This window comes from Cynocephalus volans, chromosome 5 (genome assembly GCF_027409185.1).
Source record: "Cynocephalus volans isolate mCynVol1 chromosome 5, mCynVol1.pri, whole genome shotgun sequence".
Lineage (NCBI taxonomy): Eukaryota > Metazoa > Chordata > Mammalia > Dermoptera > Cynocephalidae > Cynocephalus > Cynocephalus volans.
Window position 1 is genome coordinate 93,816,126 of NC_084464.1, and position 26,325 is coordinate 93,842,450.

The following is a 26,325-nucleotide window of genomic DNA, read 5'->3' on the forward strand; positions in this document are numbered from 1 at the left end:
TAGTTTGATAGCAGGCAACATCAAAAGAAGTTGCATGTGCAATGTTGTGGCAAACAACAAAACACGTGTGATTTCCCAATCAATGTCATGGATGAAAAGAACATATAAGATACAAGGCACATACTAACATGAAAGTGAACATAATGAAGGGAAAAAAATTCTAGTGAGTTTATTCAGGGAGAGACTCTCATATCCCATATAGCCAAGAGTTCCTGACTTTTTGCATGGCTTTAGTGAACGAACAAAATCTAAAAGCATAGCTTTCTATGCTGAGGATAGCACATGGCATTTTATGTGATGCCTTTTACACTTGCATGTTATTTTAGAATCATCAACAAAAACACTTTTTAAGGTGAAGGTACCCTGCATGGAATAGAAATGTCAACCATCTTATGCTTAACCAAGATTTCTCCTGTCCACTCCCAAACCTGGTTTTCCAAGTAAGTTGGCTTTACTAAGTTTTATGATTGAATAAATAAGATAAGACTGTAACTATGGCTACAAAAAAAAAAAAAAAAAAAAAGAAAAGAATTAAATTACGGTATCCTAATATGGATAGAGTATTATTTTGGAAAGAATAAAAGTCAAATCCAAGATACTATTATTGTCACTGCCATCTACTTGTGCCCTGCTTCAGAAAGGCTGCTGAAAGGCTGTCATTTGGAAGCCTCATAGAGACATTTTGCAGAATCCCATGTATTCTCCTTGGTAACTGATTATCAGAGATGCTTCTTAGATTTATTCCACTAAGGACAAAGTATGACACACACTTAAAGTCAGAATGGATGTTGTTTCAGAATCTATCCATTCAGGAGAGGACATTTACTTTCTAGTTAAGAAGTGACCATTATTAATTCCAGAGCACCTGTTATTGGCTTTTTCAAGAAATAACATTTGAAGTCAAACTGGAAAAAGGTAACTAGCACCTCTTCAATGACCTAGAAGTAACAGAACAGTCGATGCTCTTATTTTCTTCTCCTAATTCCTTCCCAGAGATGGAAAGACAGATCAGTCCCAAAAGGGTGGCCTGCCTTTACTGCAGGTAAAAGAAAACAGAAGTGAAAAAACAGTTTTTCTCCACAAGTCACACTCTAGGAATCAACTGTTCTTAACTTTGAGTTCTTTCACAAAACAAAACGTTGTGCCCCAGGACAATTTGTTTCCCTTAGGGATGGAAGGTGATGAGAGAAAACTAGTGATAGAAGAGGATTAAAGACACATATGTTCTTATTAAGGCAGGGCTGGAAAAGAAACAACGTTACCAACAGAGTGAGAATTCAATCTTCATAATGCATGTTGGATCCTCACAAAAAGAACATAAAAGAAGGGCAAGCTTATACTGAACATCTAATACCACCCAGCTGAGAATGACAAGAAAGAGAATCCAACAGTGATTAGTGTATACAAATCCACTTACATTTATTCCCTTATGGTCAATTGTAACCCATACCCCAAGCAGACATGATGTTCTTTCACATGTACACATTTGTAACCTCTGTAAACTAATTAACAAAGGAGAGTGCACAATAGCAAGGTATAATGGAAACCAGTGACTTGCATCCTGCAGCAGGTGTCCTGTAATATCTCCCACTTGGCGCTGACAGCCTACTCTTCCCTCCTCTCATTCCGACACAATGCCTTCAGGTCTGTCTGAGTAATGTAATTTACCAGAGTGGAATTCCCTCAGCGCTCTGTGCAGCACTTGGTGACAGTATCATTTATACTCCACAGTGTCGTGGCCTGACACTGATACATCGGCCTTCATCCCTCATTCACAGCATAGCCTGCAATTTCACCTTCCTCTGTGCCCTTTCGTGGTGTGCATGTACCAATTTACTCCATTCGGCTCTAATTACAAACATTGGTTGAAATGCTCTCATTAGATTTATATTTCTCACTCCAAATGTCAATCTTAGTGAAAATTCCAGTTTTCCTGAGGATTCATCCATTAGCAATAAACTCTAAAGTATTCCATGACTGAGTGCATTAAACCAGCAATGCGGACATGCACTTAAAATACATCATTAGAGCAAATCTCCATTGCAAATGCTTTACATTATTCAACCAAAGGAATAGTGAGCCTGGTCTGCCCAGTACCCTCAAATTGCACATGAAGGATAGGTTAAAACTGGCTGTTACACAGGAAGAGGCACATGGTATATCCAACAGGATGCATTTCAGATTTCTGTCATTCCTTATGAAGGTGTGGGAGGGAATCACAGCAGAGTCTAATTTATCACCTTCTCTCACCTATGAGTTTGATAGAAACTTCAGTCTGTGGCAAAGTGCAATAAGGCTGGCAAAGACAAGAGGGAGTGCATGTGTGTGTGGATGGGATTGAAGCTGTACCTGCAATGTCAGGAACTTTGAAAGTCACCTAGAATGATTTGCTTATCCTGAAAAACATTTTTCTAATTCGCTCAACACAAAAATGGAAAAAGCAGCACTGTCTAGATACACCGGAAAACCAGGGCATCATTTTAATAAAAGATGGATCTTCCCAGTAGAGCTGACCCAAGAGATGTCGCTACTCCAGAATGATGGCTCCTAACATTAAAAACAGAAAATTCAAGGATGATGCTAATATATAAATTACAAGTCACAAGCTGTATCTGGAACAGGGGTCATAGGACAGACCATGAAAGGAGAATCTGAAGAGAAAAATTTAGAAAAAACTAGCAAAACACATCAATTGATAAAACTGAGCCACCCCTGTCTTATATCTGTATCACGTTTTAATACCTTAGCTTATTGGTCTCATTTATCACGTCTTGTCAGGTCCCAGGTGAGGTAAAGTCAAGGTGCAGTCATAATTTCTTTTTTAATTTGATAAATGAAGAAAACAGCATCCCAGAGAGGCCATGGAGAAGGTTGAATGGAAGAGTCTGATTTTAACTCTTAGCATGTAATTGTAAAGGTTAACCAAAAAAGTTAAGTGATGCACAGTATTATGAGTTTATATTATGAAATATACAATATATTTACTTTATAATGAAAAACTCTGATGAGTGGAAAAGGACTCCTAGAAGGGCAAGTATACATTACATTAGACAGAAAATAATTTTCAAAAAATAATAAATAAAAATAAAAGCATCAGTAATTGTTTTTTGCCTGTCAGCATCTGGTTATCTACAGGTGTGGTCAGTAACCACATTATAACAGATGCAATATTTTCTGTGGGGATACACCATTGTGGAAGCTAATTGCTCCTGAAGTTTTGCCCACTCCCTCCTGAAATATTTAAAACCATAATGTTGATGGCAACATTAGCACTCCCTCTTTCATAATGTATACCAGCAGGTACTACAACTAACATGTACAGATGTTAGAACTGAAATATCTACATTTAAATAAAAAACATAGTGAGAAGGTAAAAATATCTGAAAATGCCAAATGCAGTGCTAATCTTACAAAGGAAAGAGAGGCTTACATTGTACTAATTTAATGGCAAAATAAAAAACAACCCCATAGATAGCATTAGTAACCTATGAAGAACAAACTGCTCTGTAAATGTCTGTGTTCTTCTTACTGAGAAACGCTGAACCAGAGGCTGATCCTCCGTCCATTTAATTCCAAAATTTGTATTTTCAAGCACAGAGGGGAATCCCCAAATGGCCTGACATTCTCCAGCACATTCTTATGATGCAACAGCACAAACAAGAGTAGCACAAACATCATTTCACAGAGCGCTGGCTTTGTGCTTCATGTGCGTTATCTTATTGAATCCTCAGAACTGCTCTACAAGGTAGGTACTATTCCTGTTCCTGTTTTCAAGTAAAGACACCCAGGCCCAGGAGAGGTTAAGTAAATAGATTAAGGTCAACAGGTAGCTAAGCTAAGATTTGATCCAAAGTCCTTTTCTCTCAAAGCTCTCATCTTCCTTCAACCACTGCGCCATTCTGTCTGCCACACTTGGAGGAATGTGCTTTGTAGTCTTCATTTTTCAGAGGCTTCTGGGATGACTACCCTCTTGACTCATCTATTTCACAAATTACATCAAGCTGAAAGGCTCAGAACACTTTCAGACATTCTTATTCTTTGGAAATACCACAGCCACTCAGTTAGAGGAACGGGACAGCACCATCACTAGGATCATGAAGACACAAATTTCCCTGCGAATGCTGACGCCACCTCTCTTTGGTGTTTCGTCTAGCCACAAACTGACATGCTATCACCTACTGTGGTTGCAGTAGACTCAGCAGCCAGAAGAAGGGGAGTTTTTACTTGGTTAACTCTCTCTTCAACATCTGTGTCTACGGAGGGTACTACAGGGCAGGCATGTGCGTTCCTGCCTGGCCCTCCTACCCCACCACGCCATCCAGACGCACGCGTTTTCTCATCTCTGGGGCAACACCAGTAAGAGATCCTTTCCCTACTGTTCTTTGAGTTTACAAGACACAACTTTCTAACAATCAGCCAAGAGGATGCATGTTGTAAAACAGCATTTCAAACAAGGCAATTACTTTTTAAAAAAGACTCAAGGATTCCATCACTTCTTTCATCCTTCCATCGATAAAATTTGTTTATGTATGAGTTGTGCCTGTCTTCCTTCAGAAGGGGAAAATGCTGATAAACTATCACGTGTAGACACACAGAGCAAAAACCTGGCTGCCTTTTCCTATTTAAACAGAGACATTTATTTCCCAATATACCACTTACCAGACAGATGCAAAGACGTGGGCAAACCAGTCATCAGAATTAAGAGTGATTTTGCTTGCACTACATATTCTGATTTGTATGAATCTTATTTTTAACCATGCACAAAGGGCAATAAATGGAAAATCTTATTCTAACCTCTACTTTTTCTGGGCCACCCACACTGCTCCACCTACCGCACAACTTCACAAATGTAAAAAACCCAACCCAGGGTTTATCCTAACAAGGGATGCAAAGTGGCTATAACGTGTGACATTTTTTCCAGTCAGTGTTTGTAATTTCATTCTTTTTCTGTATCAGGACTTTCAGGGAAAACAGTGTTGACTGATCTATGGGCATTTTCAAAGACTCAAAGTCGGTGTGTCTTTCAGGGTACAGACAAGTGTAATCCATGAGGCACCGGCACCACCCTGCCTCCAACCACATGTCAGCCAGCCTTCAGCAAAGAGATGTACCCAAAAACTTTTCTGTAAATTCAGGAAAGTGATACCCACAACATTTTGTTTTGAAACAACGATGGTATTTTTAAAGTTCTTCAAATTAACGAGAGCGGTATCAGAAAGATAAACATGTCTAAAACTGAACAGGCTGTCAGGAATGATTTTGCCAAACCTGAGTCAATAGCACTTGACTTAAATCTGCTTTTAGCACTCAGTGTGGACCCAGGCTTCCCACGGCACAGTAGCTCCTTGCCATCCTCCCCCTTCTGTGCATATTCTCTGTCTGTCTTAACCACACTTCACCACCCCACAGCCTGAGGCTTGCCAGGCATTAACTCACACGTGGATATCACTGCGGAGGGAAGCATCTGATACTTAGAGACACCCACCTTAACAGCAAATAAGAAAAAAGTAAATTAACAAAGAGGATGCTTGCTAGCGGCACCGAGAGGATAGAGATGAGAGTCATTTTTGATGACTATCTCTTCAGACTTTTAATGAAAAGTTAAGTTATTAAGGTCTCAGAGTACCAATTAAAATGCTTGTTCCTCTAAGCCTGCCACAAACCGCAACAACAAACATATGCAGATAGTGATTAATATTTAAAAGTCTAGCTCAACAAAATAATCAAGACGAGAAAGGAGTCAACTCTGAGAAAGGCATCTTTACCTGTGTGCCTGCTCATTATCCAGTAACTAGAGGAAATGTTCTGTCATCCTCTGGTAGATAACGCCCTGCAGAGCTAACGCCTTCTTCCGACAGCGGTACCAGAGCAGCCTGATGAGGTGTCTTAGGGCGTCTTTTTTGGGTTACAGTCCACTATCATCAGAACTTCTGAATTATGTTGTAAAAACACAGGCAATTAAGTATTACAAAAATGTGGGTCATACCACTGAGATACAACCACACCACCCCCAAATCAGACTCCAAATGACTGTGCTGTGACAAGGTAGGAGGGGTCTGAACACAGCGAAAGCAAAACTTTTATGTGGTGAGGAGCATTTTAGTTTTCACTGGTTTAGGTTAGAGAAAGTTAATCTCAACGTCAACTACAAAGCCAAATAAGTTTTAGTGTGTTCTTGAAATTATATGACAGATGCTGGCTGTTAATGTAAAGGGAAATTCAGATACAATGTCATAAACAGTCCAAGGGACAGTCTCAGCCTTAAATGACATACCCATCACTGAACAGCGAGTGCTGTGACTCAGAGAAGTAAGACGGACAAACTGAAACTGAAGACAAAGAACCAAATTCTATTATCCACATTAGCATCTTTTTCTCCAGGGGAGGATCAAAGTACTATATATACCACTTCCCCACACCTGTACACAGCAGGGCATTAAACACAATCGTGCACACTTATCAAAGCACCTTTTCGCTGTTGTAGGAAGAAGGTAAAGTGTAGTTACCTGCTTTGAGCACATTCACCCATCTGTCACTAAAGAGCCACAGAAACTTTAATTCAAGTCAACACATCCTGAGTCCCTATTATATACAAGGACACAAAGGACCTGAAGAGATGCAGATAGAAACCTCTGCTTTTAAGGAACTTAGAGTCTCATATAAGGGATGATAAGACCTAGATAATCAATGCCAAATACAGACTTTTTTTTTTAACAAATAAAAAATCTCTTCTAGCAGCTACTTACTAAATATTTCCCATTCTGCTGACATAAGGTTTGTGGATAATGCTTCTACAACATTTCTCAGATTAATCCTTTAACAATCCCTTCATTTTACTCTGGGTTTTCTTTCAGTGCTCAAAGCCCTTTCTAACCTTTGCTAAGTGTTAGGATTCATCCCAATCCAATGTCCTAGCACAACTCAAGGAGCTACAACATCAGGCTAGAGGAATCTGAAGAGATACTTCTTCGCAGGGGGATAAAAAATGTAACGTGGAAGGAACACTCCCTGGTTTACAACACAAGGCGGCATATATTTGAATGAGATTTTGTTACTGTCAACTGTAAAATTAGAATTTTATTGGAGTCCATATTGTTTGGATTATGGATAGAGAATGAGGGGATCTGACTAAATCAACCTCTTCTGTTTCTGCCAAATTGCCTTATAGTACACTGATTATTAATTTTCAAATCACTGGAACACGATCAGTTGACCTAGCATTAAATCCATCTTATACACAATTGAACCTTCCTTTTATGATTCCAGAAGCACACTAGGACCTTGTAGGGCCACTCAATATAATTTTTATTGACAGAATGTAGAAATGAAAATACTGGGTGATAGAAATTTCCACCTGATAAAGATATGGGTGAGTCCACTCTTCTTAGAAGAGGTGATTAATATAATTTGAAGAGAGAAAAATAAGCAGTGAGGGTATCATTCTCCCATAAAATGACATAAAAAAATCATCATTCTTAAGCACCACAAACTTATGGGATATAATCAGTCCAGAGTACTGCTTGTAAATTTGGCATTAATCGGTTAGTTGAAAAAAGTCTGGAAAAACACACAAAAGTATGAGTTAACAGGTAGGTTATAGCTGGGTATCCAGATTATAGGTAACTTATTTTCTTCTTTATTCTTTTCTATTATTTTATAAATTATGTAGAATAAATAGGTATTACTTTTATAATAAGGAAAACAAAGCTATTTCTGTTTCGATAAAAGGAAAACAATTGTTCTCTGATTCTGGCTCTTTCTAGAAATTAAGAACAGTCAATACATAGGACCCAGTGTAATAATCTGGCCTGGTATGACAAGGCATGGTATGTAGGAAAAATGTGCTAAGAACAATTGATTATAGCTTCTAGTTAAGCACTACAAGGACTCTAAAAATCCTGCAAAGCTTTGAAAATCCTGTTCTGGGGCAGAAGAGCAGAAACGCTTTTCCTCATCATGACACACTTTTCCTCATCTGTGTGCTTTCCAGCTGCAACAAAGCTGCAGACACCAGGCCTTCACAATGATCAATTTAATGGGTGGGGGGGAGTCCTTTGGAAGAACATGCTAAGATCCCCTGTGTTAAATCTGGGCTCAGAGAGAGGTGTCATTTCATTAATGACAAAAGCATCCAAAAAAGAGTGCACAAATAATTTCTAAAAATATCAGCAGACTGGAAACTATTAGAATAAATTAATAAACCATTTGTGCTACAACTGATACCACTTCATAGGCAGCTTTATAATACAACACAGCTTAGTTTATTTGGAGACTCGCAGGGACTATCGTTTGAAATGTTTCATTTCTATATTAATGTATATTAACATGCTGGAGACATCACCCTTCTTTGTACCGTCAGTACATTTGCAGACGATGAAAATTAATTTTGATGATGCCTTGAGCAGAACATAATTGTGAAACTGAATATATTGCAAATAATCACATCATACATTCTTTAAAAAAAACCCACCAGAATTGGCTCCAAAACTATGTCAATACTTCCTCAAGAACCACAGGAACTAAATATATAGTTTCATGAAATTATTTTATACATCACTCTTAAAACCAATAATATCACAACTTTTAGAGTGCTTCCAAAGCGTACAGAATATCTAACACTTTACCTCTGGTACTGGAAAGGTGGTAAAAGCCAAAACTTACACACTTTCTCAAGAAGAATAAAAATGAATGGTATATTTTTCTATCCTCAGTCAATTTAACAATAATTTTTACATTATTATTAAGGCATGAAGATAGGTTAGGATTAAACCTCAGTTAACTAAACTATTTTGGGACAAAAAGACTTTTTTTAGGTTTCAATTTTCTGGTTAATTGACAACTAAAAAATGCTTTTTGTTGAAGATCTCTCCAAAGTTGTGTTTTTCCCTGATTATAAAACATTTAACTACTGTCAATGATTCAGCAGGTCAGTGTCATGAGCTACAAATATCCTCCAGGGTATATTCTCCACCTTTACTAAAAACCAAAGCTAGCTTGTTTTCTGAATCTTTATCTCTGAAAAAGGGAAGTGGGGTGTATGTGGTAGGGTGGGGTGTGTGGGAGGGCTAGGGTGGGAGTGGGGAAAGTATGAAGGTTAGTTAATTCAAGGTTCTGGTTAGCTGGGTTCCAGGTAGCTAAGCCATCAGTAAACATGAATTCAGTGCCTGGAACCAGGCACATCTAATTCCTGGGAATCGTGAGAGTTGACAAGGAGAGTCCCCAAGGGTCTATCTTTGTTGGTGTTCTCATACTTTATGTCATTTTGTTTGGGTGACTATTGGTTTACTAGTCTTCTCTGGGGAGGTTCTGTGTCAGCATGTCTATCCCAAAACTGTGGTCTCTGAACTCATGGGGCAGAATTTATCTTGATGAGATTCCATGTCCATGTGGTTTCAACTCAAGTTTAGGGTGCCGGGAGGAACATGTGGATGTCAAGGCTCAATATGACCTTACTTTGCTCTCCCTTAAACTTGCTCATCTGGATTTTCTTTTCTACAAAAGCCTCCTATTCCAGTTTTTCTGGTGTCTTAGCAGCCCTCCATGTTGCTCTGCCCTGTCCATCCCCTAAGTGAAAAGCATGAAGAGTTGATTTCTAAGAGGTTTGGAAAATCTGACGTGAGAATGAGGGGACTGATTTATATGTACTGTACTTAATGACATCATTTTACCTCTTTTTCGTTATATGAGTATCTTTTCCGTAAGCTTAAGATTTGGCATATTTATAAAAAATCTTGATATCTTAAGGAAAAAGTGGGATAACGTAGGACAGCGGTGTCTGGGCCTGAAGGTAGTGAAGGAGACCTAAAGAAAACATGGCTGTTAGGCCTGATAAGAATCTGATTGTTCTTCAAGGTCATCTTCCTAGAAACACAGAATAAAAAGCAAAAAACAAAAAAGTGGGCCCCAATGGACTAACCTAGTGGGTTCCATCTTGCTTGATCCTCACAGGACTGGCTAACGGTCACTCACTACTAAGCTGTTCTGGATTTACGGGTATGATAATACCTGTTCCTTCCAATAGTGCAGAGATTGGGCAATGGGGGATAAATTATCTGTCATTTGGAGAATGTAAAACAGGCATCATAATAATTAGAGGCCCTGTAGCAGGAGAACTATCTGCTATTAATTTCCTCTCAAAGCTTTCACTTTCTACTACACTTGAATCTGTGGCAAGTCTACATTCCCTTGTCCCTGCCTAACATCCACCTCCACCGATCAAGACCTGTTCGGAGCCTGGTCAGGCACGCAGCTCTGTCACACTGTCCGTGCCAGTGCTCTGTGTGTGGCCCTGCTTATAAACACGTCACTGTAGCAACAGGAACAGCCCCACTACAGGAGCACAGGTGGCTACATGTTCCCCTTCATCCTAGCGAAGTAGGTTTCCTATACGTGTAAATGGTGTCTCCAGTATTCTTGGAAAGATGAGCCCTGGCATTCATCTTTGTTTTTTTTTTAATTGTGGTAAAATACACATAACATAATAACCATTTTAAAATAAATGTATGCTCCAGTGGCACTAGTTATATGCACATCGTTGTATGACCGTCACCACTATCCATCTCCAGAACCTTTTCATCTTCCCAAACTGAAGCTCTGTATCCATTAAACAACAGCTCTCAAGTGCTGGCCATTTAGCTCAGCTGGTTAGAGCACAGTAACACCAAGGTCAAGAGCTGGGATTCCCCACATAGGCCAGCCACAAAAAACCAACAGAAAACGAAAAGAGAAACCAGTCCCCATTCCTCTGTCTCCCTACCCCATGCAACCACCATTCTACTTTCTGATGCTGTGAATTTGACAACTCTAGGCACCTCCTATTTGGGATCATTTAATATTTGCCCTTTTGTGTCTGGCTTATTTCACTTAGCATCTTTACTGTTCATCCATGTGATAGCCTATATCAGAATTTCATAACTTTTTAATGATGAATAATATTCCATTTTATGTATATACCACATTTTGTTTATTCACCTGCTGACAGACACTTGGTTGTTTCTTTTCTGGCTATTGTGAATAATGCTGCTATGAACATGGGTGTACAAATATCTGTTCAAATCCCTGCTTTCATTTCTTTTGGGTATATACCCCAGAGTGGAATTGCTGGATCATGTGGTAAATCTGTTTAACTTTTTTAAGGAATCACCATACTCTGTGATACTCAGGTCTTTTAAAAAAAATTAACAAACTTTATTTTTAAGAGCAGTTTTAGGTTCACCGCAAAAGTGAGCAGAAATTACAGAGACACTCTAGGCTCTAGGTAACTCAGTGCTCTGTCCAAAGGTTCAGGGAGTGATCTAGGTAGACCCTGCCATGTCTGGCAGGAGCCCAAAGCCCCAGTTTCCCTGAGGAGTCACAGCAGCCTTCTTCCCTCCCCAACCTGTAGATATGAAGCAGACCGACAGCAAAGGTCATCCCACAGGAAAACCTGACATAAATATTCACAGAATGGCAAATCAGGAGGGAGCCCTAAGGAGCATATGATCCAACCCCCTTGTTCCACTTCATGGTGAAGATGCTTCCTAAACTGATAAACTTCCTTCCAAGAATGCTGCGTAGAATAACTAACAAGTGCTTGACAGAGATGTATACTTTATGAGTGTGGAGTAATAATAGATCATTACATCACTCACAACTTTGTCAACCCTAGTTACCCTTTGGGCAGCCCCCAGGAGACAGCTCTGGGTTAATTCCATTATAGAACTCTTTCATAATCTATCACTTTTTGTCTTATTTTTCTGATTTTGTGAATTTTATTTTAAACACATGTGTTTAAGTCTATCTCCAGTATTTTTGGCTCTACTAATGTTAACATATCAATAGATATGTTCCTTCATTACATATTTGCTTGGCAACTGCTTTATTAACAGTGATTATTCTTAATTCCAAAGAGTTATAACAAAAGAACTGTAAATCCTAAGTGCTACTTTGAATGATAACATTTACCATATCTAAGTAATATGTTATAAATCACAATGCTTATCCACAGATTTAAAATGCCCAGAAATTTCTCAAATGTTTCCTGGATAGTATCAGTCATACTATTTTTATTCTCATGTCGACTCAATAAAAGAAAAGAAAAAATGCTGTTTAAAATTCCTATAATGAAAGCTCAGAAATATCCAAAATGCATATATATTCACAGGAACATATGTACATTTGTATCTTTGCTCATATGTATCCAAATGTGCCTTTGTTTAGCCAAACTCTTCTACTTTTTTCTATTAATGCAGAATAAATTGTTCTTGTCCTCAGCAGATAGGCAATTGGCTCATTCTAAATCTAACATAATAAAATATGCTGATCCTCAAAATATGTCAGTCTTGAGAACTTGGAACTCCAGAAAAACCTGGACTTGCTGACTTGAGTTATTTATTAGAGGTGTGCCTCCCTTCCCACATACGTTCTGTAAATCAAGTCACATTTAAGTGTATGAGGGGAGGGATAATACCACGATGATTCACTTTGAAAGGAAACAATATATTTCCCAACCCAGGGGAAAGATTTTCCCTTTTGAGTGTATCTAAAAACATGACGAGCACACCTGCAAAAGGACCATCGTTTTAGCCTGTTCCAGCACTATTAGCACACCTGTTGAAAACCAAGGGCAAAGAATGACTGGTATCAGCAACCGTGGAGTAAAGCCCACATGGAATAATGACATCTACTTGGCTGGACTTTCCAATGTGAAAGTGCTGAGCAGATCTCAAAACTTTCTTTTCTAAGATATAAATCATCGTATTAGTAAAGCATTAAAATTTTAATTTAATGGTATTTAATACTCAAGTACACAGTTTTCTACCTTTATAATTCATCCTTTCAATCACATTTGACTTAAAGCAGTTATTCTCAAAGTGGGGTCCCTGGGCCAGCTGCATCAGCATCACTTGGAAATGTATTAGAAAAGCAAACTCCTGGCCTGCACCAGATCTAATGAATCAGAAATTCTGGGCATGAGGCCCAGCAATCTGTACTTTAGCAAGCAAGCCCTCCAGGTCATTCTGATGTAAGCTAAAGTTTAAGAACCACTGAGTTAAGGAACCACCAACATGCAGATTCCAATCCTTGTTCCATTCCTCAATTATAACTTTCAAGAAACTCTGTTAAAAGGAAAGTAACTCGTGTACATAGGCTATTTGTTACTACCACCTAAGAAACTATTTATCATTATTTAGTTAAGAAAAAGAAACCCTAGTCAAAACTTACATATAATTCTTCCAGGTCTTGTGCTGGCTTCGAGTCTTAGGATGCAGGGAACTGGGCGAAGGGAGAGATGAGAAGGCTACAGCAATCCATTCAGACATGGACCCCAAAGCTTTGTGGGGCACCCTTGTGACAGGTCAGTGAGTATCCACCTAATTGGGGAGGAAGAGTTGTCCATTAGCAGAATAGACTTTGCATATGAATGTTTCCCCCTCCCTCTTGTTATCTTGCCGTACCCCATTCTGCTTTTCATTATCTCTATACTAACTTACTCTGCCTCAGCTGTGTGCCTTTTGACCAAGCCACATAAACAGACTAGGACAATGCCTGAGCTCCAAGTGGGAGCCCTATTCCTTGAGATATTGCCTTTAGGTGAGCATCCCTCACAGGGTACTCTCCTAAAGCCCTAAGCAGCTCAGAGATAGGTCAATATCAATCAGTTATCTCCTTCTCTATTTGATTTCATGAATGTTTTCTTTCAACAAATTGAAACGCCTTGGTTTAAAAGACACATGGCTGTAGTAACTAGAGAAGATATAGGAAGCAAACGGTTAGTTTGAGAATTGTGACTGAAATGAGACAATCTCTGATGTTTCAGATATGCGTTTTTAAATTAATAATATGTATTTTTTCTGATGATAAATATATGCTTATTGTAGAGTATTTGGAAATTATGAAAAAGCATGAAGAAAAAACTAAAGATTAATGGTAACCTTGACACTGATAAATCACTAATGCTATCGTGTTGTGTAGGTCCATAACTCCTTCACTGAAACTCCCGGGATCAAACATGCTTCAGAATTCAATGTTTTTCTGGATTTTTAGGATATCAATGGATGCAACTACCATTTATTATATATTACCCTATTAGGGTCTGGAGTAGCACCCCTTTATGAATCACACTGAATGTTGCTGCACAAAAATAGATGCTTATTCTTACTCAGTGAGATAAAATAGAGCCTCACATTAGTTCAGGCCAGATTTTTCCACCAACTTGTTACGAAAAAACCTTCTTTTGATTTCTGAAAACTTTGGGATTTAGAATTATGTATAAAGGATTGTTGACTAGTATTCCTTTCAGGTACACAAACATACTCATTGTTTCTACTTTTTCATTTAATTTGAAATGAAATGTACATTATATGAATGTGAGTATTTTCCCAAATTATTAATAATTATTCAAAAACATGCTATTTGTCTAATATTATACCCTATAGAAATGCACTTTATTTATTTAACTATTTCTCTCATTTTTGGAATTACAGATTGTTTTCATTTTTTTTTATCATTACAAAAAACACTTTGAGGGACATATCTGGATATCAGATTGTCTGAATTTGTGAAGATTTTCTCAGGTAGGTTCCTAGTAAAAGAATCATTGAGTCAAATGGCATGAACTTTAAGAGTCTTGATTTTTTAGAAAGCCTGTGCCAATATACACTCTTTCCAGTAGTATGAGTGCCTGGCTAATTTGTTTAATTACCAATTGGATCAAAGGCACGGAAAAATGCACTTGCACCTCACACATCTTAACAAAGTTCTAATCAGTGATGACCAAATTTAAGGAGATTTTATTTTCCTTATACACAAGATAGTGAACAGTGCTGTAGACTGGATGCCCCCCCCCCACCTCATTGAGGCTTAATCCCCACTGTAACTGTTGAGGATGAGAAATCCTATTATGGTAATTGAAAGGTGGGGCCTTGAAGAAGTGATTAGATTGTAGGACCATGTTGTAGTAAATGGATTAGTAATGGTGGACAGGGTCGTGATTCTGAGGGCTTTAAAACGGACAGTGCATAAGAAACTATCCCTCTCTCCACTCCACCATTTTCGCAATGTGATACCCTGCTTTTCACTGTCACTACCACCAAGGCCTTCACCAGCTGTGTTCCCTGGACTTGGGACTTCCCAGCCTCAGAAACTTTAAGCAATAAATTTCATTTTCTTACAAAGTATCCAGTTCCAGGTATTTTGTTATGAGCAATAGAAACAGACCAATACAAACAGCTTTCTGTTTTTACATAACGAGAGAAATGGGATTAACATAAATTTACCATCAAATGGCCCTCACTAGGTCAGACTGAGTTAGGTGCGGACAATGGGGGAGTTTCAACTTGTCCATGGGACTTTACGTTTCCCTTCCTTTTGGTGTTTTCCTATTTCTTGGACATTTTGCTCTTCCTCAGCATAGCCATCAGAAAGCAGAAAGAGATGTGAAGACAAAATCAAATCAGACAAGCTAAAAATAATGGTGGCTAACCCGCATGTGTGCTTATGATGTGTCAACTCCGGTGCCAGGTGCCTTGCGTGTGTTATCTCATTTAATGCTGGGTGCACTGGTATACAAGCTACTCACCAGTTCTCCTTACACCCTAATAAATTTGGAGGAATTCAAACTTTGGAATTTCAAATATCTATTCAAGCCTAGGGTCTTATTACCATGATGATTCTAAGTGTGGCCATAAATCACAAATGTTACACATTACCTTTCCACTCTTTTGTCAGCACCATCAATAGCATCTTCTCGCTTGCCAAGCAGAGAAAATGGTATAAAGTCCAAGAAAACTCTAGATAGTAGTAAAATCTTTGAAGGTCCTATATTGACATGAGGGAGGCTACAGAGCACAATAGAGAGGTGAGGGTCTGTTATATAACACAAAACAGAGTATCCATGGAGGAGGACATGAAGGCGCATATGCAATACATTAAAAATACAAACATACAATTGCATTCTTCCTAAATGTGACTACAAATTAGGAATGCTAAAAGCAGGGCACATATCCCCAAGTTCCTTTCCATTTATAGTTTTTTTCTAATAATTTTCCTATTTCCACTTTTTATGTATTTAACCTTACAGAATAATTGGTGTGGAGAACATTGCGATTTTCACATGCTAATAAAAAAAACTTGAACAGGGCTGGCTGGTTGCTCACTTGGGAGAGCATGGTGCTGATAATACCAAGGTCAAGGGTTAGGATCCCTGTACTGGCCAGCAGCACAAAAAAAAAGAAAGTTGAAGAGATATTTCTTTGTTATATGGAATAAAATAACCTCACTCTTTCCCTTATCTATAAACTCAATTTCCACACCCAATATATACTATAATATGGCTAAAGTTTGGGGTGGGGGTGTTGTAAAAAAAAAAAAAAAATTCAATTTTATTTTGTGAATGAGTTAAATTGATCTTTCCCCCAAATCTTACCTAAACATAAGGGTTGTTCTAGCAAAATGATCAAAAGACCAAAAGACTAATGATGTATCAAGAAGTGGACCATTTCCTTCACTGTGGCTTCTCTATAATTTAAGTAGCATTCTCCTAATAATTAGGTGTCAAAGTGGGCAGAATGGTTTATAAATGATTTTTCTTTACCACAATCAGATATATGATTAATTTTCTAAGCACTGAGGACTACAAGGTACGAAAAATAAAGTGGTAATAGAGGAAATGACCCCTTAAAGAGGATATTTTATTTTTTCCAAAGTGCTTAATTGCTCAGGGGGTGTGGACAGGAGAAAAAGGAATACCAAAAAAACCCCAAAAGCAACAACAAAAAAAGCCCACCACTAGTAACACAAACGATTACCAGAAGCTCTTGAGATACTCAAACTGTACATGTAGCATTTGTAAAGCTAATTACAAATTTGGATTCTCTCATTTTAAAAATATACTTCGAAGCAGCCCACTTCTGTTTCAATGCTGAACCAAAGTCTGTGTAACTGGCACATTGTCAAAGTAAAAAAAAAAAGGCATCACTTGAACAAAGTTATTACTTTCAATGTCACTAAATCCTAAACTGCCAAATATCAAAAGCTAAAAACTAGTGATGCCACATGGTTATATTATCTTACATTTATACAAGAGTTTATAGTTTTCCAAGCCATAAGAGATGTAGACTTTTCCACTCACAGTAGCTTTGTTATGTTGGGCAGGCCACTCACTGTCTCTGAGCTTAACAACTCCCACAGGCTCTTGTGAAGATTATATAAGAATGTATACAAGAGTGTTTTTTGTAAATTATAAGACACAGATAAAATGTTGGGTATCATTCTTTTTACTAACACCTTGGCAAAGCATAAAGTTATTACTCCCCATTTCATAGTTAAGGAAACTGATACAGGAAGAAGTAGCAAAAAAAAGTACTGAGTTAGGAGATTGAGTTTTATTTCTGAATTGGCTACAAACTAGCTGAGTGACTCTCTGGGACTTGATTTCTTGGTAAAATGAGGGGGTTGGATGAGATGATTTTAAGGGCTTTGTGAGGCCAATGGTTCTGGGACTTGATCATGGTGGTGACGTGGGAACCTTACTTAGGAAAGACTCTTAGGAAGGAGTCTCTCCTGGAGGTCAAGGCACCATGAGGCCCAGGGCAGCACCTCCCACTCTGAGGCCTGCAGTGCTGGGGAGTGTCCTTGAGCAGTCAGTCCCTTACCCCCAGGGATGGGACAGATATTAACCTATTCATTTTGCTGGACTGAGGAGAGGCTGGGGGAGTCCTAGGGGAATGACCAGGACCTCTGGGGCAGTGGAAGGAGGTACTGGAGGAACTTAAAACAGCAGGCCTTCATTAACTGGTACAGAAATTTCACTACCTTCACAACAGGTATAGCAAAATAAGCATATAGTAACTGAATGGCAGTCTTGTTAACAGTCTCACTGTTGTTTGGCTACCAGTCTCAAAGAGATAGCCACCTCTGTGGGCCACCCACCTTTCTTGGCTGAGTCCCACAGTGTGCGGCGGGATGTGTAAAAGGGCTGTTTTATGTATGAGTGAACATTATGGTCACACGGACATTGCACTTTAAAAAGATTGAGGCCACTAACCTAGGCCTACTACTAACAATATTCTATTAGCATTGTCTAATACAACTTTCTGTGGTGATGGAAATGTTCAATATCTGTGCTGTCCAACATGGCAGCCACCAGCCACGTGTGGCTATTGAGCACTTGAAATGTGCCTGGTGCAAAGGAGGAACTGAATTTTTAATTTTAATCAACTGAAATTAATTTAAATCTAAATAGCTACATGCGGTTAGTGGTTACCTCATTGGACAGTGCAGCTCTAGGCTGCCTCACATACTAGTTTGCTTGGATGAATTTCAGACCCCACAAGGCCACAGGACAATACCCAATATACTCATTCAGAAAGTATTTACTGACCTTCTAGGTGCTGGACAACATTTAGGTGTCTCAAAACCATGGGGAATACGAGAGCCATGAACATTTCCTGCCCTCAGGGTGTTTTTCGGCTAGATTGATTTCCGAAGACCTCACAAAATCTTGAAGTGGCTCACCAGACTGCTCTTAGGAAAAGGTGGGTGAGGAGATGTGGTAATGCTACACTAAGCATGAAAGAACTGCTTCTTCATTTCTTCATAGTTACTGTTAGAGAAGCTGGGGAAAGTTTGAGATATCTGAATGTTACTATTCATACACTTACAAATAAAGTAGCATATTCCAGATATGGGAAATAATCTGTAAGTAATTCTCTCTTGCAAAATCTTAAATTAACTTAAAAGAAAAAGTCAGTGGGACTTGCATTCTTAAGCTAAGAAAAAGTAAATGGCATTTAACTATAGCAACCATCATAAAAAGCACAAGTGGTTCTTCAGCTGCAAACAGTGGGCAAGAGAACGTTTATACCAATTAGTTGTGAAATGATCAGGTTTTCCAGAAGGTACCTCTTGTATAAATAAGGCTGATTGCATTCTTCATCCCTACAACTCAACTCTTAGCTAAGCTTTTCTAGTGGTTTTAAAAGGATTTGATGAGCAAAGCCCTTGGTTTTCCCCAGGAAACTACAGGTGAAGGTATTTTTATCTACATCAAAAATCTAATACCAACAACATAATTTCTAAGAAACACAAAAGTGGTTAAATGCTCTTCCGATTTCCAACATTGCTTCCCATGTCCTCCTGTTGTCAATTCTTTCCTATTCTAATTGCCTCTTCCTACCTTACTGGGATATTTAGAGCGACACAAAAAATACAAAAGAAAATATTCAGAATTGGGTTTATGCTCTTGTTTGAACCTGAATCCAGGTTTGCCTAAACTTCAAGGACAGGGACATAATGCTTTGGGATACAGAGTTTTTAAGCTCATTCTCTCCACTGTGTTAAGATTATCACTTGAGGTGAAAGATTCACCAAGAAAGACATCTTGATTTTGCTCAGCATCTCAATGGGTGACACCAGTGAGCCAGTCTGACTTTCTAGCTTCAAAGTGCCCTTCCAGTGCCCCTGCCCAAAGTCAGACTAATTTTTAATTTGTAGGGCTAATAAATGACTCTTCCACATCTACACACACGCACACACACACACACACACACACACACGCACACACACACACACACACACACGCACACTCTATCACTTTTTCTCTCTGGATTGAGTAGAAAGACAATTTACAGTGGTCAGAAAACAAGAGTTCAAAACTTAGTTACAAAAATATTAATAGCATTAACATTAGAGACTACCTCCTGCTTAAAAAAGGTTAAATCTCAAATGTTCTGTTGGTCCCAAGCCATATGAAAATATTACTAAAAATTTGGTGACAGCTTTAGCAACAAACGTGCTGTGAGTGACCCTGGAGTCCTTATTCATATTCAGAAACACTAAATGGTGTAGTCAGACACCATTTTATGGCCAGAAGAGTTTTAAAAAGAAAGGGGTCAATCGATGTTAATTTTTTTGGAAACTACAGAGATGAATTTTTCAAAAATCTACCTTTCAAACAGAATTTAAATAGTTACTTTAGGGCAGAAGACCTCTGAATCATAGATCTTGTGGCTTCTGTGTTTTGTTCTACTGGCATGGGAAGGTGTGGTAAGAAAATATCTCTTTTATTGCAAACAGAGAAAGCGGGGAGGAGACGCAGCCATTTCAGACAGGATGGAGAAAATTAATTAAGATAAAAGAACTCTGAAAGTTTCCACTTATACACTTCAGATGCTGGGACCAAGTTATTCTAGTTGGAGAACAACAGCTAGAAAATTCACTTCTTTGATCTTCGAGGTGTTTAAGTTCCCAAATACGGTGGAGAGGTTATTCAGATTTTCACCTCTACTGTAAAAGGATGGTGTAATGAGAACTACTTGCCACTAACAGTTCAGAAAAAAAGATAAAAAGAAACAAGTGTTGAAAATATATAACCTGAAATAATCCTACGGTTTCTGTAGACTTCATATATCAAAAATGGAATACTGGCCTGTACTGATGCGTCATTGTCATCGTCATCGTCATCACGGTCGTCATCAATCTCCACTTACCGAAAAGTTCTAGTTCTAACATTCTTAGTGCAGCTCCTGGGCTCCTCCTAAGCTGCCCCTCCAACTGCAAAGGCAACTCAAGTTCTCAGAAACCCACACGCAGGATTCAGACCCTGAGACCCCCCCCCCCCCCAAGGCCAGAAAGGCGCGCTTGTCTGAGAAGGTCACCGTCCGTTTCCTGGCTGTCGCTGTCTGGGCAGGGCCGACCAGGCTGCCCGCCGGGGCCCCTGGGAGCAGCTCACCTGGGATCAGAGCCGCTTCGCCCGCCGCAACGCCCGCCTCACCCCCGCCGCCCGGGCCAGAGCGTGGGCACCCCTCGGGAACCCACCTCCTCCTCTGGCCCCTACCCAGACCTTGCCTTGCTCTTCCGTCCCTTCGACATTCCCAGTCCAGGCCACGCCCTTGAGTCAAGCGGTGTCCATTCCTTCCCGCTCCCTGTGCAGTCGCGCCTTCTTGCCTTGGTGGGTAGGCGTGGCTAAGTCCAGAAGGTTTGCGTGTTATTTATTATTTATTTTTTTAAAGTGTTGGTTTGTATAAGGAATAAAGCCTTTTGATTTGTGGTGAGAAAAAACATAATTCTAGCTAGCGAACTGCACTGAGAATTTTTCAGGTATTATTAGCCCATCTGGTGGAGGAGAGAACTCTGGTTCAGAGAGGCCAAATGCCTTGCCCAAGGCCACACTGCTGGGAAGGGGACAACATATGATCTGAATTCGAGCCCACCTGACTCTAAAGGCTATCCCCTTTTCTGTACAATACTGCTATCCACTACAATGTGAGGAGACTACATCCTTCTCCCCATAGGAAACACGACCACTTTTCCCATGTGCCACCAGTAAAATGTCAAAGTAAAGTCACAAAACTACAGGTCCCATAGCCATTTATTTGTGAAAAAGAGTTGATTAGCTTGTTATGTTTCATGATGTGTATTAGAATTCAAAAGTTTTTTTTTTTTTTTCTGTTGTAGTTTCCTTAAAAAAAAGCACTATCAGGCATCTTATTTAAAATGACTCAGATTATTCTCTAAAGGTGAGTTATAAGCATATGATTTGTCCTCAGTCACTGGACATGGCCGTGAAAACACACCATATCAGGGATCTCTGGGTCTCAATCACTGAAGAGTATCACCATCCCTGGCAAGGCCCAGGCAAAAAGTGCCCGAAGCAGGTTCTGATGTGGCATTTAGGGGCGTTTCCAGGGTTTAAGTACCATATTTTCTGTCCTTACTTCAAGGATCATTCACTATATCAGGCAGCCAGTGACTGAGTTCACTGCGGGAGTGCAATGGGCATGCATGCTGGGGGGCCTGTCAGCTCAGTGAAAGGCAGTTTCTTGAGAACTTGGATGGGTGTCGACAGAGCCTTGACTTCTAGGTTGTGGAGGGCTCTCTGGGTCCTCCTCTCTGAGAACCCTGTCTCTACTGTGTTTCATCTATCAGCCAGAAAAACATGCAAAGTCCTACCCCTTTCTAGGGAGCTGCACATGCCTACTAGTCCCAACTGCCAAAGGTAGGTGTCCATTAACTTCCAGGCTTCACAGGCCTGGGTGCCAGCTAGGTCTATAGTGTCTTACATAGGGCAGGGTCCTGCTGTGCTGACTTGTGTGAGGCTGCTGGGTCCACACAGAGCTGATCACCGCAGCAGGGGTGAGGGCTGCAACAAGTGTGGCCAACGACGTTTTAGACAGGTGGGGCATGCAGTGTCTAAGAAGGGCATGCTGCCCCATTTCAGAAAAAGGCATTACCACTGACCCAGTTTCAGCTAAAAACTTATGGGCTGTCTTTGACTTTCTCTCATTCTCACTTCTAACACCCAGTCCATCAGTAAGTACTATTGATTTTACTTTCAAATTATATCTCAAATCTGTCTACTCCTCTCCATCTCTACTGCCATCACCATTATTTCTTACCTGGTTCACTGCTATTGTCATGGTAACTGATCTCTCTGTTTTCAATTAAACCCCTGGCATTTAGAATACCCAAGACCAACCCCTAGGTTATTTGATTTACTAGGAGGACTCACAGGACTCAGCACATGTTGTGCTCATGGCTATGGTTTATTATAGATGCAAAGCAAAATCAGCAAAGGGAAAAGGTGCATGGGGAGAAGTCCGGAAAAAACTGGGCACAAGCTTCCCAGAGTCCTTTCCAGTGGAATCACGTGGGACGTGCTTAACTCCTTCAGCATCAGTTGTAACAGTGTGAAGTATGTCCACAAGGGAGGCTCATTAGAGACTCTGTGCACAAGGTTTTTATTGGGGATGGGTCACTTAGGCACCCTTTGCCTGGCATGTACCAGCATTCCAGAATTCCAGAAGGAAAGCAGGCGTTCAACACAAGCCACATTGTACAAATGGTTTAGGCAATCTTATCAGTTAGGGAATGGCAGGAACACTCCTGAAGTCCAAGTTCCCAGATGCCAGCCAAGGGCCACCCTTGCAAGCAGGCCTTTCTAAGGAGAACAGGCTCAGGCTTGCTGTGTTGATTCTTTTCCACACATCCCCCTACAATCCATGTCCCACACAGGAACTAAAGTGATCTTAAAATTAAAAAATTATATCCCTTTTCTGCTTAAAATCTCCAAATGTTTCCCACTGCTCCCAAAATAAAATCTGCCCCCCCGCCCCCGCTCCCACCTCTTCTCTTACTGCACTCTCTCACTTGTTACAGGTCAGCACCCTTTCTGTTCCTTGACCATGCAAAGCCCTTGCCTGGCCTTGCTGCTTGCTTATCATGCTGCCTAGAATTCCCTTTCCCCATGTCTTAGCCCAGCTAGGTACACCTCCTCCCCTAGGTCTAGTTCAAAATATGTCCCCTCCTCAGAGACACCATCCCTGTTAACCATTCTCTGCCCTCTCCCCAGCAACTGTGCATCACCCTTTTTGGTTCCATCAGAGGATAATCAAAGTCCACATGTTCATTTACTGTATAATTATCTATCACCCCTCCAGATCTATGTAAGGCTCATGGTGACAGGGACCTAACCTCTCCTGTTCACCAATGACACCTGGCACTAGGGAGAGAGCCTGGCATAAACTAGATGAATGAATGAATACATGAATGGAGACCAAGTATCTGCAGAGCACGGTGACAGATACCTACAATTGTAGAGGGAAAAGTGGAGACACACCGCCCAGAACATCTGCCTGTCTTCAGCAGCCTGAGGCCTGGGCCAGATTTCATCTGCTCCCGGCTGGAGCCCTGTGTGGAGACTGACCATGCATCTGCCCACAGCCCTTCCCTCCAGCTGCCATCTCCTGACAGCAGGGCCTCTTCTTCCCCACAGAGGCTCTGCTTCCCGCTGCTTCTTCCTCAGATGATGAACTTGGCTTCTCTCTCTGGATTTAGTCTCTATGTTCCTGCTACCATCTGCTGTGTATAAAATCAATCGTTCTTAATCTTGCTGTGGTCACGTAGCCTTCAGAGAATCTGGGGCTATGGCTTGAATCCCACTGCACCATAACCACGTGGCACTGTCCGGGCCCACTCGAGGCTAGCTGTAGTTCCTAACCCAGGTTGACACCCACTGCCAGGTTCCTCCTCTGACTTCTGCCCTGAGCCCCTTCACACGTTCTCCCATCTGCCTTCTCTTCCCATGTCCCAGGCTCCTGGATGACTCCTGGCAGGCTGAGGAAGAGAAAGAACGGGGAGCAGAGGAGAGTGAAGGTCAGAAGCCATGCAAGCGGCTGCGGGTCCATGCGGGGCGTCTGTGGGCTGCGCCTGCCCATATGGAATTTTATACTGCTCTACAGATTTAGATCAGCAGAACTGAAAGAAACCTTGGAGATCACTGAGTCCAACCACCTTATTTAACTGATAAAGAAACTGAGGTGTGAGGAGAGCATGAAAGGAAGGAGAAAGAAGCATTTTTTGAGGGATTTACATCTTCTGGATACATGGTCCTAGGTCCCACAGCCACTGAGAGACAGCTGGGACCACACAGTGCTCAAATGAGCACTTTCACCCCATACAAGCATTTGCCTAGCATTTACATGCTCATATCACACGTAGGAAAGGGCTTGACATTTAGCATATATCATAAACATACTTGGAATTCCTGTCTCAAAAAGTAAATGGGTTTTCCTTCTGTATTGTCCAATACACTTTTTTAAATGGTGGTAAAATACAAAAAAACATAAAATTTACCATTTTAACCATTTTAACCATTTTAAAGTGTATAGTTCAGTGGCATTAAGTACACTCATTTGGTTGTGCAACCATCACTCTTATCCATCCAATACGTTTTCAGGGTCGTATTTTCTACATAGTAAATCCAAAATAGGACTGAAGGAAGCCCCCAACCTCCCCCTGCCAAAAAATAAAAAGAGGTGAAGAAAAAGACAGGGAGGAAATGGGGCTGCATTTCTTCTAACAAAAGCTTTCATACAAATTAGGCTTTCTGTGACATATTCTTCACTATCTTTCCTAGTCATGAAACTGGAACTGTGAGAATGCTGGTCACTGGGTGAAAAGTCAGCTTTTGTTGTTTCTCTAGGTTCTCTACTAGTTGTATCTGCTCACAAAAATGTTATGCACGGAGGACAAGACACCCTTCCACACCTCCTCCATAAAAGGACAAGTAAAACAGTATTTCTTGGAAAGAGGCATGTACCAATGCACTGCATCTAGATGGAGCTATCTCCGTCACTCCAGTCTGTTTCTAAGCAGGGTTTAAAAGTGTTGGCACAGAGTACAAAGAACGTCCCTTAGCTATTTAGCATTTAGTTCAACTCCTCAATATATTTAGCAAGATTCATTTCTATTTTTCCTTCCCTTCTTGGTTTAATGACCATAAATGTACCAACATCCTGTCTTACCTAATCCCCTAACAAGTTCTATCAAATGCCAGGACCGAGTCAGACAGCACTGCAGGCAGTGAGATCATTCACCAAGAATTCACTTTTATTCCAAAAATCAGGAGTGCCAGACCATTTAACACAATTCATCATATAGCCAGAAAATTAGCCTAGCACTTTAAGAGAAACATCTAAATAATTTCTTTAACCTTTCCCCTATCATAGATCCTTTAAAAACCCGATGACTGTCTCCGCAGAAAAAAATGCATTTACACAAAACATTTCCACTTGACAGCAAGGGTTCTAAGACCCTTTGAAGCCTATCCAGGGATCCCCTAAGAATCCATAAACCCCAGGTCAAAATCTCCTGTAAAAGAACTCCAACAAGGAGTTCACTTTGTCCACAGATCCCTGTAGGGGATCCTGGTCTCTGGACTATCTCAGGGTGACTTCTTCTGGTGCCACTTTAGTCTCTGGAGGAGAAATGACTGTTCTTGTTTCCACTTCAGGGACATCCCTTCCTGGCTTCCGGTCAAACTTACTGTAAACACGGCTGTGCTTCTCACCCAGTCAGCGGCTGCTCTGGGAACATGCATTTCTTGTACCAGTCTATGATGAGCTTATTCTACCCTGATGTTCTTAGGTTCTGCTCTTTTATTTGCCATTTTGGATCCTGTGTTCGCCTCTGTCTTCCTGTCACTTTCCTTGTTGGTCATGTGTAGCACTCTTATCATTTAAAAAATTAAACCTGATTTTTTTCTTTACCATAAAAGTAACCACCCCCTGCCCTTTGTATTTAATTCCCTTGCTTTTTCTCCAAATGCATCTTTCAACGTTCATGTCTTTGTCCCTTGGGAATAATGTGCCAGCCACTCTAAGCAGCAGGTGCTGCCATTCTCTGTTCAGCGTGGGACAAGCTTTCTCCTCTAGGAGCAGTGTTGGCTACAGGGAGAGGAATACCACTAAAGTAAGATCCAGATCCAATCCCAACATACTAGCTGCCTGACTTTGGCCAAGTAATTTAAGCGAAGCCTCAATTTCCTGATATAAAAAATAAGGATGA

At 40.3% G+C, this 26,325-nt stretch overlaps 1 protein-coding gene across 1 annotated transcript in view; it reads right to left on the reverse strand.

Annotated features, from left to right (window-relative positions):
- BACH2 (BTB domain and CNC homolog 2) overlaps positions 1-26,325 on the reverse strand; it is a 355,379-nt gene that overhangs the window by 153,559 nt on the left and 175,495 nt on the right. Inside the window, exon 3 of the mRNA XM_063097693.1 lies at positions 13,204-13,352. The gene's annotated coding sequence lies outside the window, so the exon portion shown is untranslated. The remainder of the gene's footprint in view (positions 1-13,203; positions 13,353-26,325) is intronic.